General features: G+C 38.6%; 1 non-coding gene across 1 annotated transcript; it reads right to left on the reverse strand.

Annotated features, from left to right (window-relative positions):
- Positions 1-371: 371 nt before the first annotated feature.
- Positions 372-478, reverse strand: LOC141675479 (small nucleolar RNA R71). Its single transcript, XR_012556129.1, has one exon. It is a non-coding gene; the product is annotated as a small nucleolar RNA R71 (small nucleolar RNA).
- Positions 479-16,551: the final 16,073 nt, after the last annotated feature.

Consider the following 16,551-nt stretch of genomic DNA (forward strand, 5'->3'; position numbering starts at 1 on the left):
CCGATCCAGCTCTTATGGACTTTTCTCGGCCTAAAATTGATGACATTTAGTCAAGCATTCTTCATCCGGCTATTCAAGCTAACACTTTTGAAATCAAGTCGGGCACTATTCAGATGGTGCAGAATTCTGTTTCTTTCGGAGGAGCTGCGATTGAAGACCCCAACATGCACATAAGGAATTTTGTCGAGATCTGCAGTACTTTCAAATATAATGGCGTGACTGATGACGCTATCAAGCTGAGGCTTTTCCCATTCTCACTGAGGGACAAAGCTAAGGACTGGTTACATTCTGAACCAGCTGGGTCCATCACTACTTGGCAAGATCTTGCACAAAAGTTTCTAGTGAAGTTTTATCCAATGGAAAAGACTGCTGTTATGAGGAGTGCTCTTACTCAGTTTGCGCAGCAACCTACAGAATCTATGTGCGAAGCTTGGGAACGCTACAAGGAAATGTTGAGAAAGTGTCCACATCATGGAATGCCCGATTGGATGGTGATCACCGGTTTCTATAATGGTTTGGGGGCCCAATCTCGACCCATGCTCGATGCAGCAGCTGGAGGCGCCTTGTGGGCCAAAAGCTATACTGAGGCTTATAATCTTATCGAGACTATGGCTGCAAATGAGCATCAAAACCCAACTCAGAGGATGATGCTTGGGAAGGTAGCAGGTATTCTAGAAGTCGATGCAGCCACCGCTATTGCAGCGCAGCTCCAAGCACTGTCTATGAAGGTCGATTCTCTAGCTACCTATGGAGTCAATCAATTAGCTATGGTTTGCGAGCTTTGTGCAGGTTCTCATGCTACGGATCAGTGTTCTCTTGTCAACGAATCTGTTCAGTATATGAATAATTATCGGCGACAACAGCAGCCTGTGCCAGCTACTTATCATCCTAACAACAGAAATCATCCAAATTTCAGCTGGGGTAATAATCAGAATGCTATTCAGCCGCCATATCAGCAAGGTGTGAGTAAATAGTTCAATCCACCTGGATTTCAGCAACCACAGCAGTATGCTCAAAGGCAATCATATTCTCAACAGGGAAGTGCAGCTGCACCCACCAATGCTGATTTTGAGAAACTTAAGCTGTTGTGCAAGAGTCAGGCGGTTTCGATCAAGACCTTGGAAAATCAAATAGGTAAAATAGCTAATGCAGTGCTCAATCGTCAACCTGTAACACTTCCCAATGACACAGAAGTACCAGGCAGGAAGGAAGCAAAAGAGCAAGTCAAGGCTATTACCTTAAGGTCTGGGAAAGTTGCTGATGCTGAAAAGGCAAAAGAAGGAGAAGCTGAAGTTAAAAATGAAGAAGCTAAGAAAAAGGAGAAAGCGGCGGAACCAAGGAAGACTACTGTTGAACACACTCTGCCTGAGGGTAATACAAGGGAGAAATAGCTCTATCCTCCACCACCTTTCCCTAAGAGATTGCAACAACAAAAGCTGGATAAGCAGTTCGGTAAGTTTCTGGAGGTGTTCAAGAAAATTCACATCAATATACCTTTCGCTGAGGCTCTGGAGCAATGCCTAGTTATGCGAAGTTTATGAAGAGTATTATTTCTAGGAAGGTGAAACTGGATGACCTTGAGACCGTTGCTCTAACGAAAGAATGCAGCGCGGTGCTATAGCAAAAGTTACCTCCAAAGCTTAAAAATCCAGGTAGCTTCACCATTCCTTGCACCTTTGGCAAGTTGTCATTCGACAAGTGCCTTTGTGATTTGGGAGCAAGCATCAACCTGATGTCGTTGTCGATCTTTAAAAAGTTGGCTTTGCCTGATCCAAAACCCATCTACATGTCTCTATAATTGGCTGATCGTTCTATTACTTACCCAAGGGGCATAGTGGAGGATGTGCTAGTCAAGGTGGATAAGCTCTTCTTTCCTGTCGACTTTGTTATTCTGGATTTCGAGGAAGATAAGAAGATTCTCATAATTTTGGGAAGACCTTTCTTGGCTACTGGCCGTACCTTGATAGATGTGCAGAAAGGTGAACTTACTATGCGGGTGCAGGATCAGGATGTGACCTTCAATGTATTCAAAGCAATGAAATTCCCTACAGAAGATGAGGAGTGCTTAAAAGTGGATGTGATTGATTCTGCGGTTACTCCCGAACTCGATCATATGCTACTGTATGATGCATTAGAGAAGGCTTTAGTGGGGGATTTTGACAGTGATGATGAAGATGGCAACGAGCAGTTACAATATCTTAATGCTTCTCCCTGGAGGCGAAATATGGACATGCCGTTTGAATCACTTGGTACTTCTGACCTCAAGAATGCTGAAGGAAAGCTCAAACCATCAATTGAGGAAGCACCTACCTTGGAGCTTAAGTCATTGCCTGAACACTTGAGGTATGGTTTTTTAGGTGATGCATCTACTTTACCTGTTATTATTGTATCTGACCTTTCAGGTAGTGAGGAGTACAAGCTCTTAAGGATTTTGAGAGAATTCAAATCGGCTATTGGATGGACCATAGCAGACATCAAAGGGATCAGCCCTTCATACTGCATGCATAAGATTCTGCTAGAGGAGGGTAGTAAGCCAACTGTTGAGCAACAACGCAGACTTAATCCTATCATGAAGGAGGTGGTGAAGAAAGAAATTCTGAAATGGCTGGATGCAGGCATCATTTATCCTAATTCTGACAGCTCTTGGGTGAGCCCTGTGCAATGTGTGCCTAAGAAAGGAGGTATCACTGTGGTAGCAAATGAGAACAATGAGCTCATCCCCACTCGAACAGTTACAGGATGGAGAGTATGCATGGATTACCGGAAGTTGAACAAGGCCACGAGGAAGGATCACTTCCCTCTTCCATTTATTGATCAGATGCTTGACAGATTGGCTGGTCATGAGTATTATTGTCTTCTGGATGGTTAGTCAGGGTATAATCAGATTTGTATTGCACCAGAGGATCAAGAAAAGACTACCTTCACTTGTCCATTTGGCACGTTTGCTTTTCGCAGAGTTTCGTTTGGGTTATGTGGCGCACCGGCCACTTTTCAGAGATGTATGATGGCTATATTCTCTAACATGATTGGGAATAATGTTGAGGTGTTCATGGACGACTTCTCCGTCTTTGGACATTCGTATGATGAATATTTGAATAATCTTTGTGTCGTGCTCAAAAGGTGTGTGGAAACTAATTTGGTGCTCAATTGGAAAAAATGTCATTTTATGGTACGTGAAGGCATTATTCTGGGGAATAAGGTCTCTAGAAAGGGTCTTGAGGTGGATAAAGCCAAGGTGGGAGTCATTGAAAATCTTCCACCACCTATTTCTGTGAAAGGAATCCGTAGTTTTCTTGGTCATGCGGGTTTTTATCGGCGGTTCATCAAGGACTTTTCGAAGATATCTAAGCCGCTGTGCAACTTGCTTGAGAAAGATGTGCCTTTCAAATTCGATGATGAATGTTTGACGGCATTCGAGATTCTTAAGAAGAGTTTAATCACTGCGTCAGTTATTACAGCACCGGATTGGACAGAGCCTTTTGAGATGATGTGTGATGCGAGTGATTATGCGGTAGGCGCAGTTCTTGGGCAGCGCAAGAATAATCTCTTTCATGTGGTCTACTATGCTAGCAAGACCTTAAACGGGGCCCAAATGAACTACACCACTACTGAGAAGGAGCTCTTGGCTATAGTCTTTGGTTTCGAGAAATTTCGATCTTATCTGCTTGGGACAAAAGTGACAGTATTCACTGATGATGCGGCCATTCGTTATTTGGTTTCCAAGAAGGATTCGAAGCCGAGACTTATTCGTTGGGTGCTCTTACTACAGGAATTTGAGTTAGAGATCAAGAATCGGAAAGGTACTGAGAATCAAGTAGCTGACCATCTCTCTAGATTGGAGAATCCCGAGTCTACTTCACAGGATAAGACATTGATCAACGAATCTTTTCCGGATGAGCAGTTGTTCGCAGTTCAGGAGGAAGAGCCATGGTTTGCAGATATTGTAAACTATCTTGTCAGCAATATTTTGCCTCCTAATTTGACCTCAGCTCAAAAGAAGAAGTTTCTGCATGAGATGAAGTGGTATATATGGGATGAACCATATTTGTTTAGACAGGGAGCTGACCAGATCGTCAGGAGATGTATCCCGTTCTGTGAGACGGAGGGGATATTACGAGACTGCCACTCCACAGTTTATGGTGGACACTATGGTGGTGAGAAGACGGCAGCTCATATTCTGCAAGCAGGTTTTTTCTGGCCTATTTTGTTTAAGGATGCTAATCAGTTTGTTTTAAGGTGTGATCGTTGCCAACGAGTGGGAAATTTGACGAGAAAGGATGAAATGCCGTTAAATGTGATGCTTGAAGTCGAAGTCTTTGATGTTTGGGGAATCGATTTCATGGGGCCTTTTATCTCATCCTGCAACAATCAGTACATCTTGATGGCAGTCGATTATGTCTCAAAATGGGTAGAAGTCAAAGCTCTACCAACAAATGATGCAAAGGCAGTGTTGAATTTTCTTCATAAGCAGATCTTCACAAGGTTTGAAACGCCTCGGGTAATCATAAGTGATGAAGGGTCGTATTTCTGCAACCGTAAGTTCACTTCTATGATGCAGCGTTATAATGTGAATCATCGAGTTGCTACTGCCTATCATCCGCAAACAAATGGTCAAGCAGAAGTGTCTAACAGAGAGATCAAGCGCATTCTAGAGAAGGTTGTTTGTCCGTCAAGGAAGGATTGGTCTTTAAAGCTCGATGAAGTTGTTTGGGCTTACAGAACAGCATACAAAACTCCACTTGGTATGTCCCCGTTTCAACTGGTGTATGGTAAGGGATGTCATTTACCTGCGGAGCTTGAGCATAAGGCCTATTGGGTGTTGAAAAAGTTGAACCTGGATCTAGATGCAGCTGGAAAGAAGCGAATGCTTCAGCTTAATGAACTTGATGAATTTCGACTCCAAGCGTACGAAAACAACAAAATGTACAAGGAAAAGGTGAAGAGGTGGCACGATAGGAAGCTACATCCTAAGTTATTCGTGCCGGGGCAACAAGTTCTCTTATTCAACTCTCGTCTCTGACTTTTTCCTGGGAAGTTGAAATCAAGGTGGTCTGGGCCTTTTATTGTCAAAACTGTGTTTCCACATGGAGCGGTGGAGATTTTTGAGAATGATCCGGACCAAGCATTCAAGGTTAATGGTCAGCGTTTGAAGCACTACTATGGGGACACGGCAAACCCAGAAGTGGTTAGTGCCGTTTTATTGTCAACTTGAGGAAGGTACGCAACGTCAAGCTAATGACGAAAAAGAAGCGCTGCATAGGAGGCAACCCATGATTTGTTGTTACAGGAACCCTTAGAAGTTAATAACCTATCCAAAACCACAAAAAAAATCAGAAAAACCGGGCTTTAAAAAAAAATTCCAGTGACCCCCTGAGCGCCCGCTCAGCAAGCTGAGCGACCGCTCAGCAAGCTGAACGCTGAGCGACCGCTCAGGGGTCGGCTGCCAGAAATTTTTTTTAAGTCAATAAAAATCCAAAAAAAATCAGAAAATTAAAACACAAAATTCAGCCCATAAAACCCACGACCTATTCCCCATTTTCCCATGATTTTTACCCATAAACCCACTCCTATTCAAATTCTACCCTAATCCAATCCCTATATATATATACACCTATCCCACATATCTCCCACACAACTTCTACACTCAAACTCTCTCCCAAACACAAAAACACAATTCTCCCACTATAATTGTTGTTGAGCTGCATTGTCTTGTTGTTACTTGTAAAAGTGGTTTTAGGGCATATTTATTTTTCATAAATATTTGGATTGTCTCTAAAGTCGTTTTTATGGTTTTATGATTACAATAATTATTTTTAGAATTTTATAAAATTAAGAAATCAATATTTCATCAATTATTTAGCCATGTATGATTTTCTGATTACATTTATTTATAAAATCCGTATTTAATTCAGGAATTCTTCAAAAATTATGAAACTCATATTTATTTAAGTTTGGAATATTCCGAGAATTTTAATATTATCTTGGAAATTTTTGGGATTAAATTACTCGTTCGGTCGTTCGCTTAATTGCTAAATGCGGATCCAAGATGCGTTTAATAGTTGCTTTAAAAAATTATGAGAATTATATTTTGTTATTTTTGTAATATTTAGAAATTTTTAATAGTATTTCGGTATTATTTTGATTAATAGTTGGTTGCACCTTATATAGTTAAATTAATTAAAACGATACATGATTTGGGGTTATGCAGATAAATGTGTATTTGTATAGCGGCTAAACAAAAGAATTAGACACGTATTAGTCGATTTTGGATACGTGTAAGAAGACGGGAAATTTAGTTTTTATTCTATTTTATATACTCATAAAATCTTAATTCATCCTTTCACGTATCTCTTAATTCTTCTTTGCAATCTCTATGATCTCTAAATTCTCTCGTTTGCTCACTAATATGCCGCACTTTTCCCTTGTATCCCTGTTCTCGGTAAGCCCGTGGCTGTTTTTCCCTGTTTGCCGGCAATTTTCGCCGCCGCCCTGTCGTCGCCGTTTTAGTTTTACGGCAGGTGGCTGTGTTGCGAATTTAAGTGTGTGCTGTGTGGGTAAGCGTACATGAGTGTGTGTGTGTACGTGTAAACTTGTGTGAGTGTGTTCTGTGTGTTGTGATGTTTGGCCGTGTTCCTGTTCCGACTGTAGCTTTCCGGTCCTGCTCCATTTTCCGGCCACCCGCGTGTGTATGTGTGTGGTGGTGGTTCGGGGTTTGCTAATTCTTGCTATATTATTTGATCAGTTATGTGATGGATTATTCGATTGCTTCCTGAAATTAATTCGATATTTATTGTATTATTTATTCGAATTATTTTAGGAAATTTGAATGAATATTGTGATGATTATTCGTATTATTAAATTATAATTATTCGGAATTTTATCGGTGAAATCTGTGATTGAAAACCCAACTCGGGTACCTCCGGATTTTACCGCAGTCCGAGATGAATTTCGATGAGCGGACGGTAGACCGTGATGAATCATTCTGAGTCCTAAATCGATATAAATAATAATTACTTCAAAAAAATTATTTATTCGGATCGATAATTAATTATTCTAAATCGAGGTTGGGCACATGATTTGGAATGTTAAAAGTGATTGTTGGATTGATTTCCTGATTGATTGGTTGTTGTGACGTCGATTTTTGTTCGACGGGTAGTGCGATAAACAAAGGAAACGCTGCCCGATTTTCGGGAAAATAATTCCAAAAATTCGGGAACATAACCTGTAAAATATCGGAAATGTCAGTCGAATGTACATAACTATATAATTATAAATATAACTATTTTACAATAGTGCTTACGTGTTGTGATAAATGTATTGTAAAGATTCGTTAACCCTATCTTCTGAATCGATGGATGTATATAATTATTAGAAAAGGTTATTGAACCAAGTTGTGAATGTGAAACCTGATTGTATGTTGTGGTGTAATATTTTACCAAAACCAATAACACTAATTTTGTAAAATGACGATTATATGTATTTTCTGAAAGTGATCACCGAACCGATTCTCGAGAATGTGAACCCTAATTGTTGTGTGTGTTATTATAATATGTATAATTATGAGTCATGATTTGATATCGAATGGGTAGGTTTGTTAGCGAGGATATGTCAAGCACAACCGAAAGTCTAAATTAGGGTATTTCGACTCTGTAGGTTCTAGTCGGAAGGCCCAAGAGTTGGCGTTGGTCTAAAGATAACCTAGTGGACAATCGACGAGCTCAGTAAGGTTCCAATGGAAGGACTTGAGTGTTAAAGTCGTATCCATTATGATCTAGTGGTTAGGCGATAAAGCCTGAGCGCCCGTGTCGGCTCAAGGTCAATCGACAATATTTGTAAAGCTCTGCAAGGCAAGTACCCCTGACCATATCTTTATGGATCAGAAATATATGATTAATTGTTGATTTAAATTTACGTACTGGAACAAAACGTTTTAAGTTACGTATCCCCTATGTTCAAATTGTTTTGTTAACTTGTGTTTTGGGGGAAATGTAACTTCTGAAAGTACCTATCTCTAAACTTTGAATAAAATGAAAATGTTTTGGAAAGTGTGTTGTGATATAATTGTTTCGAAAAGAGATAGGTAAGTGATTTGAAAAACTGGATAAAGATGATCAGATAATTGGATGAGCGTGCGCAAGGGCCCGTAACGGCAAGGAAGATAACGTAAGAGGCTAAGTGGTTGTGCACCCTATTATAACCACCAACCCAGCGTGGCAGGGACCTAGCTAGTCTCTGAGTTCCAGAACAAGTTTCATAGGATAGCCAACACAGAGTTGTCCTATGGAGATAGCCTGATCAGCTGTCTCACCGGGGATCATCCAATACTTTTATATCTGAGCGAGATTTCATGGTTCCCATAATGGAACAAATGGTTTTGGGTCCCCATAACGGGACAAATGGTTTTATGGTTCCTATAATGGAACTGAAGATTTAGAAATGAAAGTAGCGTGCTAAAATTGAACTCTGGTATTGTTTTATAGAGCATGCGAGCTATTGATATCCAGTTTTCATCTGTTATCACTTGTTTTACTTATTTTCTAAAAATGAGTTATGATTTATGTTCCTACAATTGTTTATCATAAACTGTTTTGATTATTATTCATATAGAGGTACTGCTGAGCAATTGATTGCTCACCCTTACAAAAATGTTTTATGTATGTATTGTAGATACCTAGGGGATTCTTCCGTGGTAGACATGGCAGAGTTCCAGTTCCTTCCGTGTCAGGCTCCTCTGAGGTAGTTGTGTTGGACCAGGGATGGTCTATTGAGTTGTTGTATTGAGTTAGCTACGTCAGGATGGTTTGCTGTAAGTTAGTCTTGTAATAGCTGTAACCTAAATCATACTTAAACCTGGAAAAGTTCTTGGTAAAAGGGGTTGTAGTTATGTATTATCAATAATTAGGATTGTTATTATTAATGTTAGTGACGTCAACTCCTGACCCCGGGGTTGAGGCCATCACAGTTGGTATCAGAGCTACAGTTTTGAGTCCCTGATTTAGGTTAGGAATAAAGTCAAAAGAGTACAGGAAGGTTTATATATAGATGTGAGTCAGCAACTCAATCAGAGGAGCGAGTCTATGAGTTCAGTCAAGGGTTTCGGAGGTGTAATCCTGATGTCTATTGAGGATTGCTGGAACTACCCTAGCTTGTATTAAGTCTCCCATATATATAAATATCACTGGCAATGTCTGGTAGAGGTTTCTAGTTTCCTTTCTCGAGGAAACGAGTATGACCGTGAAAGTTCAGATGGAATGGTAATAGTCAGCGGCTGCCATGACAGCCGAGTCTCATAGTGAATGTGGATCAGTGCTGTGGTTTATACCTTGAACCCTTATATTTCTTTCCTCTGAGGTTCTATCGGTTGATTGGGGCAAACCATACATATGATTTCACTATTTTCTGTGTGGAAAAGGGTCTGGTGGGACGCCACCGAATTATGTGTTGTAAACTGTATGGTACTAAGGCTGGCCATCTTACGTACTTGTATGGTTGCTCCCAGTCATATCCACATCTTCTTCACTTGTCTTTCAGAATGGATTACATTGATTTCGAAATTTTATTTGGCATTCTATGACAATAAATTTCTTCGGTAACCTCTGTAGTTAGACCGTCCTAGTTATGGAAAGCAAACGAAGAGTTGACCGTCAGGAGGAGTAAAAGTTCTATATCCGGTTGCTATTTTGGAATCATGGCAGTAGAAAAGATTTGGGATCCATTGGAGAAGGTTGTCGTCTTAGAAAAGTTAATTCAGTGGTGGGCGAGTCAGTGGCAAATGATAGGGAACCGCCTTTATAAGAATGGTTGGTTGAAATTTAGACTAGTATGTCCAGCAGGATTCAGAGTTCCTTAATTCTGACCTGGTTTGCGAGGTTGTTTTTTTGGTAGTTGTGGCTGATGCAGCCCACCCCGTTTTGTTATGTTGGTTAGTGATACATATGGTTATTAGTATGTTATGTGTCACAGTATTGTGAATCGTGGAGTTGAGTGGTAGCAGTTGGTTAGTATACTTGTTGGTGGTTGGTTGATGGTGATGGATTAATATGGTTGTTGGTTGATTGTTGGTGTCGGCTTGAGTTTGACTGGTAGTCAATAATACAGAGGAAATGCTGCCCAAATTTTTGGAAAATACCCTACTTTTAAGGATAAAACTTATACTTTTATGTGTTACTGATGTTTATGTTGATACTCCAGTTGATCAATTAAAAGAGAGAGTTGGTTAATTGTACCAACTAATGGTCAATTAGATAGAAGTCGGTTCCAATTAGATTAAGTCAATTTCGGATGTGATTTTCAGATCCGAAAACAAAGAATGTTCAATGTTTCAAATGTGTTCATAAGGGTCATTATGTGTTGGAATGCAATCCAGAAAATCCAGGAGTTACTTGTTACAATTATGGGAAGGTTGGGCATATTGCAAGGAGTTGTGGAACGGTTGCTCAAGGTACTACATCCCAAGGGCCAACACTCAGAACAGCTAGAGGCAGAACTTTCAGGGAGACCAAGAGATCGAACGCCTAGGACTCGGACGTAGTTGCAGGTGCATTTTCTCTCAACTCCGTACCTGTTAAAGTTTTATTTGATTTAGAAGCGTCTGAGCCTTTTATACCAAAGAAATGTGTGAGTAAACCGAATTTAATATTGGAAGATTTAGTCGAGCCTTTAACCATAAAAGTGGTCAATCAAGATGGACTTTTAGTGAGTCACTTATGTTTTAACTGTCAATTGGAATCCATGAGTATTCTTTTCAGCTAATCTAACATCCTTTGAGCTAGAAGAGTTCGATGTGATTTTAGTAACGGATTGGTTGTCATGTCATAAGGCAAAAGTTGATTTTCAGAAGTGATTGGTAAAGTGTATGGAAGCCAATAGTAAGGTAAGTTTCTAAGGGCAGAAGCAAGACAAGAGGTTCTTCCAAGCATGTGAGAAAAGGAGTAATAAGCTAAGGATATAAGGTAGATCGACCATATGTAGAAATATGAAGAAGAAAGTATTTAAGCTGGAAAAAAAAGTTTGAGTAATGAATGAGTGCCCTAGAGTTTCACCAGCGGCCAGTGGGAATGAAGTAATTACAGAAGTTATCGGAAGGGAGACGATCATACCAGATATATCCCCGTGGGGCGCACCAGTGATGCCATGAAAAAAAGGAATGAAATTATGAGATTATGTACTGTTTATCGAGAGATTAACAAAACGACGAATAAGAGTAAGTAATCCCTATGTAAAACTGATTACTTTTGTGACCTAATTTAAGGCGCGTGTTATTTCTCGAGGGTTGACTTAAGATCCAGACGGAGGACATATCGAGGACTGCAGTTAGAATTAAATATGGGCATTACAATTCCTGGTAATGTCATTTGGATTAACAAGTGTATTAGTCAGGGAACATGGTGTATAAGGAGTGCTTGGATAAGTATGATTGTATTTATTGATTACATCCTCAGCTGTTCAAAGACCAAGGATGTCCATGTGGAACGCCCAAGGATTTCCCTACAAATATTAGAAGGGAATCAACTATATGTTAAGTTTTCAAGTATGAATTTTGCATGAGAGTAACAAATGATTCTGATTATTCCATTAACGACCATTTAAGAAAAGCCGGTATGGTAACAGATGCCCTGTGCAGAAGGAAAGGACTGAGTGTGATTAAAATTGCTAGCGAGTTAATAAAAGAATTTGAAAAAGTGGGATGTGAAGTTCAAATATTTGAAGGTGAGAAGAAGTGAAGATACGAGATTACTTTCCAGGCTTAACTGATGGAAAGGAGTAGGAGGTGTTCAAATGTTTGGAAACTAAGATGAAAATGAGTACCGCCTATCATTCTTAGATGAAGGGTCAAAGTAAAAAAATAATTCAGACCGTATAAGATATGCTGAGAATATATATTTTGGGTTTAAAAAGGAAACTGAGGTAATCATCTACCATTGATTGAGTGTTTTTCATGCTAATAGTTATCATGCTAGTAGGGGAATGTTACCTTGCGAAGCCTTGTATGGACATAATCATCGGTTCTCACTCTATGGAGATGGGAGTAGAGACGTTATTAGGTCCTGAGTTAATTCAGCGCACCAAGGGCATAATGGTGTTGATTCGGAAAAGAGTGAAAGTAGCTTGGGATAGACAAAAAAAGAAGACGAAATTGCATCGAAAGAGTATGGATATAGAAATAGGATCGTTGGTATTGATAAAAGTTTCACCTTGGAAGAGATTGGTTCAGTTTGATTAGAAGGGGCGAGTTGAGTCCTAAATATATGGAATCATTTAAGGTATCGAGGAAAATAGATAAAGTTGTTCATGAGTTAGTATTGTCGCCGCAGTTGTAGCAAATTTATAGTGTGTTCCACGTGTCAATGTTAAGGCGATATGTATCTGATTCGAACCAAGTCGTTGATTAGGAGCCAATGGGCTCTTATCTAAATTTATTCTACGTGGAATGATCGATCCAAATCCTAGATCGTTAAGAGCGAGTCCTTGGGAATGAGTTGATATCCATAATAAGTATGTTTTGAATAATTCCCCGAGTCGAAGAGTCTACCTGGAAGTTAGAGTCGGATATGCTTGACAAATGTCCACACTCGTTTAGTTAGATCAGATTCTGAGGACAAAATCTTTTTAAGGGGGGAAGGATGTAACGACTCGTATATTTTTATTATTTAAGTGTGTAATTATGGAATAATTAAATAAATAAATTATGGTATGGGTTCTGTTAGATGGATATGATTTTGATATTAATTATGTGCGATCGTTGGTGGTCAAGGATTATTTATATAATTGTTGTTGAGCTGTATTGTCTTGTTGTTACTTGTAAAAGTGGTTTCAGGGCAGATTTATTTTTCATAAATATTTGGATTGTCTCTAAAATCGTTTTTATGGTTTTATGATTACAATAATTATTTTTAAGATTTTATAAAATTAAGAAATCAATATTTCATCAATTATTTAGCTCTGTATGATTTTCTGATTACATTTATTTATAAAATCCGTATTTAATTCAGAAATTCTTCAAAAAATATGAAACTCATATTTATTTAAGTTTGAAATATTCCGAAAATTTTAAAATTATTTTGAAAATTTTCGGGATTAAATTACCCGTTTGGTTGTTCGCTTAATTGCTAAATGCGGATCCAAGATGCGTTTAATAGTTGCTTTAAAAAATTATGAGAATTTTATTTTGTTATTTTTGTAATATTTAGAAAATTTTAATAGTATTTCAGTATTATTTTGATTAATAGTTGGTGGCATCTTATATCGTTAAATTAATTAAAACGATACATGATTTGGGGTTATGCAAATAAATATTTATTTGTATAGCGGCTAAACAAAAGAATTGGACACGTATTAGTCGATTTTGGATACGTGTAAGAAGCTGGGGAATTCAGTTTTTATTCTATTTTGTATACTCACATAATCTTAATTTCTCCCTTCCCTTATCTCTTAATTCTTCTTTGCAATCTCTATGATCTCTCAATTCTCTCGTTCTCTTACTAATCTGCCGCACTTTTCCCTTGTATCCATGTTCTCGGTAAGCCCGTGGCTGTTTTTCCCTGTTTGCCGGTGATTTTCGCCGCCGCCCTGTCGCCGTCGTTTCAGTTTTACGGCAGGTGGCTGTGTTGTGAATTTAAGTGTGTGCTGTGTGGGTAAGCGTGCGTGAATGTGTGTGTGTGTATGTGCATGTAACTTGTGTGAGTGTGTTCTGTGTCTTGTGATGTTTAGCCGTGTTCCTGTTCCGACTGTAGCTTTCCGGTCCTGCTTCGTTTTCCAGCCACCCGCGCGTGTATGCATGTGGTGGTGGTTCGGGGTTTGCTAAATCTTACTCAGTTATTCGAACAGTTATGTGATGGATTATTCGATTGCTTCCTGAAATTAATTCGATAATTATTGTATTATTTATTCGAATTATTTTGGAAAATTCGAATGAATATGGTGATGATTATTAGTATTATAAAATTGTAATTATTCGGAATTTTATCGGTGAAATCTGTGATTGAAAACCCAACTCGGGTACCTCCGGATTTTACCGTCGTCCGCGATGAATTTCGAAAAGCGGACGATGGACCGTGATGAATCATTTTGAGTCCTAGATCGATATAAATAATAATTAGTTCAAAAAAATTATTTGTTCGGATTGATAATTAATTATTTTAAATTGAAGTTGGGCACATGATTTGGAATGTGAAAAGTGATTGTTGGATTGATTTCCTGATTGATTGGTTGTTGTGACGTCGATTTTTGTTCGACGGGTAGTCCGATAAACAAAGAAAACGCTGCCCGATTTTCAGGAAAATAATTCCAAAAATTTGGGAACGTAACCTGTAAAATATCGAAAATGTCAGTCAAATGTACATAACTATATAATTATAAATATAACTATTTTACAATAGTGCTTACGTGTTATGATAAATGTATTATAAAGATTCGTTAACCCTATCTTCTGAATCGATGGTTGTATATAATTATTGGAAAAGGTTATTGAACCAAGTTGTGAATGCGAAACTTTATTGTATGTTGGGGTGAAATATTTTACCAAAACCAATAACTCAAATTTTGTAAAATGACGAGCTTTACAAATTTTGTAAAATTTTGTTTCGTGTGTTATTATAATATGTATAATTACGAGTCGGGATTTGATATCGAATGGGTAGGTTTGTTAGCGAGGATATGTCAAGCATAACCGAAAGTCTAAATTAGGGTATTTCGACTTTGTAGGTTCTAGTCGGAAGGCCCAAGAATTGGCGTTGGTCTAAAGATAACCTAGTGGACAGTCGATGAGCTCAGTAAGGTTCCAATCGAAGGACCTGAGTGTTGACGTCGTATCCATGGTGATCTAGTGGTTAGGCGATAAAGCCTGAGCGCCCGTGTCGGCTCAAGGTCAATCGACAATATTTGTAAAGCTCTGCAAGGCAAGTACCCCTGACCATATCTTTATGGATCAGTAATATATGACTAATTGTTAATTTAAATTTACGTACTGGAACATAACTTTTTAAGTTGTGTATCCCCTGTGTTCAAATTATTTTGTTAACTTGTGTTTTGGGGGAAAAGTAACTTCTGAAAGTACCTATCTCTAAACTTTGAATAAACTGAAAATGTTTTGGAAAGTGTGTTGTGATAGAATTGTTTCGAAAAGAGATAGGTAAGTGATTTGGAAAACTGGATAAAGTTGAACAAATAATTGGATGAGCGTGCGCAAGGGACCCTAACGGCCAGGAAGATAGCGTAAGAGGCGAAATGGTTGCGCACCCGATTATAACCACCAGCCCAGCGTTACAGGGACCTAGCTAGTGTCTGAGTTCCGGAACAAGTTTCATAGGATAGCCAAGACAGAGTTGTCTTGTGGAGATAGCCTGATCACCTGTCTCATCAGGGATCATCCAATACTTTTATATCTGAACGAGTTTTTATGGTTCGCGTAACGGAACAAATGGTTTTGGGTCCCCGTAACGGGACAAATGGTTTTATGGTTCCTATAATGGAACAGAAGATTTGGAAATGAAAGTAGCGTGCTAAAATTGAACTCTGGTATTTACACAACACAATTAATGAGATATTTTATAGAGCATGCTAGCTATTGATATCCAGTTTTCATCTGTTATCACTTGTTTTACTTGTTTTCTATAAATGAGTTATGATTTATGTTCCTACAATTATTTATCATAAACTGTTTTGATTATTATTCATATAGAGGTACTACTGAGCAATTGATTGCTCACCCTTGCAAAAATGTTTTATGTATTTATTGCAGATACCTAGGGGATTCTTCCGTGGTAGAAAGGGCAGAGTTCCAGTTCCTTCCGTGTCAGGCTCCTCTGAGGTAGTTGTGTTGGACCAGGGATGGTCTGTTGAGTTGTTGTATTGAGTTAGCTGCGTCAGGATGGTTTGCTGTAAGTTAGTCTTGTAATAGTTGTAACCTAAATCATACTTAAACCTGGAAAAGTTCTTGGTAAAAGGGGTCGTAGTTATGTATTATCAACAATTAGAATTGTTATTATTGTTGTTAGTGACGTCAACTCCTGATCCCGGGGTTGAGGCCGTCACAAGATAGGTCTTGTATGCAGTATAAGTTGTTGCACATAGTTCTGAATAATTGCTTCTCCACATTTCATATTTACCTATGCTTTATCATAAATAATATCACAACACGGTATTTGTGTTTCCAAATCTGACATGGGTATTTTCTTAATAGGTCTATCAAGAATTACATTTTATTTTACTTTTTTATAACCAGGTATTCGGGCCAGTTTAGGCGCAACTCGACTAATCCAGTTGAGAGCTAGCACGGCATTCTACGCCATGACCCCCTACTAAAATCTGAGTGTCCACTTGAAATTGAACTTAGGACCTTGTCAAAAAAATAAATGAAAGCTTAGGATAGAATGTAATGATCTTGTAAAAATCTACGGCCTCCTTTGTTTTCTCAACCACAGAAGATATATTTTTCATTTTTGGCACCCTTGGTTCCAGAGAAACAGTTAATTAAGTGTGTGAAAGAAAATGAAGAAACTTCAACTATTCTTCTACATAATATGTGTAATTTTGAAAAAAAAACAGTTGTTT

Source organism: Apium graveolens, chromosome 7 (assembly GCF_009905375.1).
Source record: "Apium graveolens cultivar Ventura chromosome 7, ASM990537v1, whole genome shotgun sequence".
Taxonomy (NCBI): domain Eukaryota; kingdom Viridiplantae; phylum Streptophyta; class Magnoliopsida; order Apiales; family Apiaceae; genus Apium; species Apium graveolens.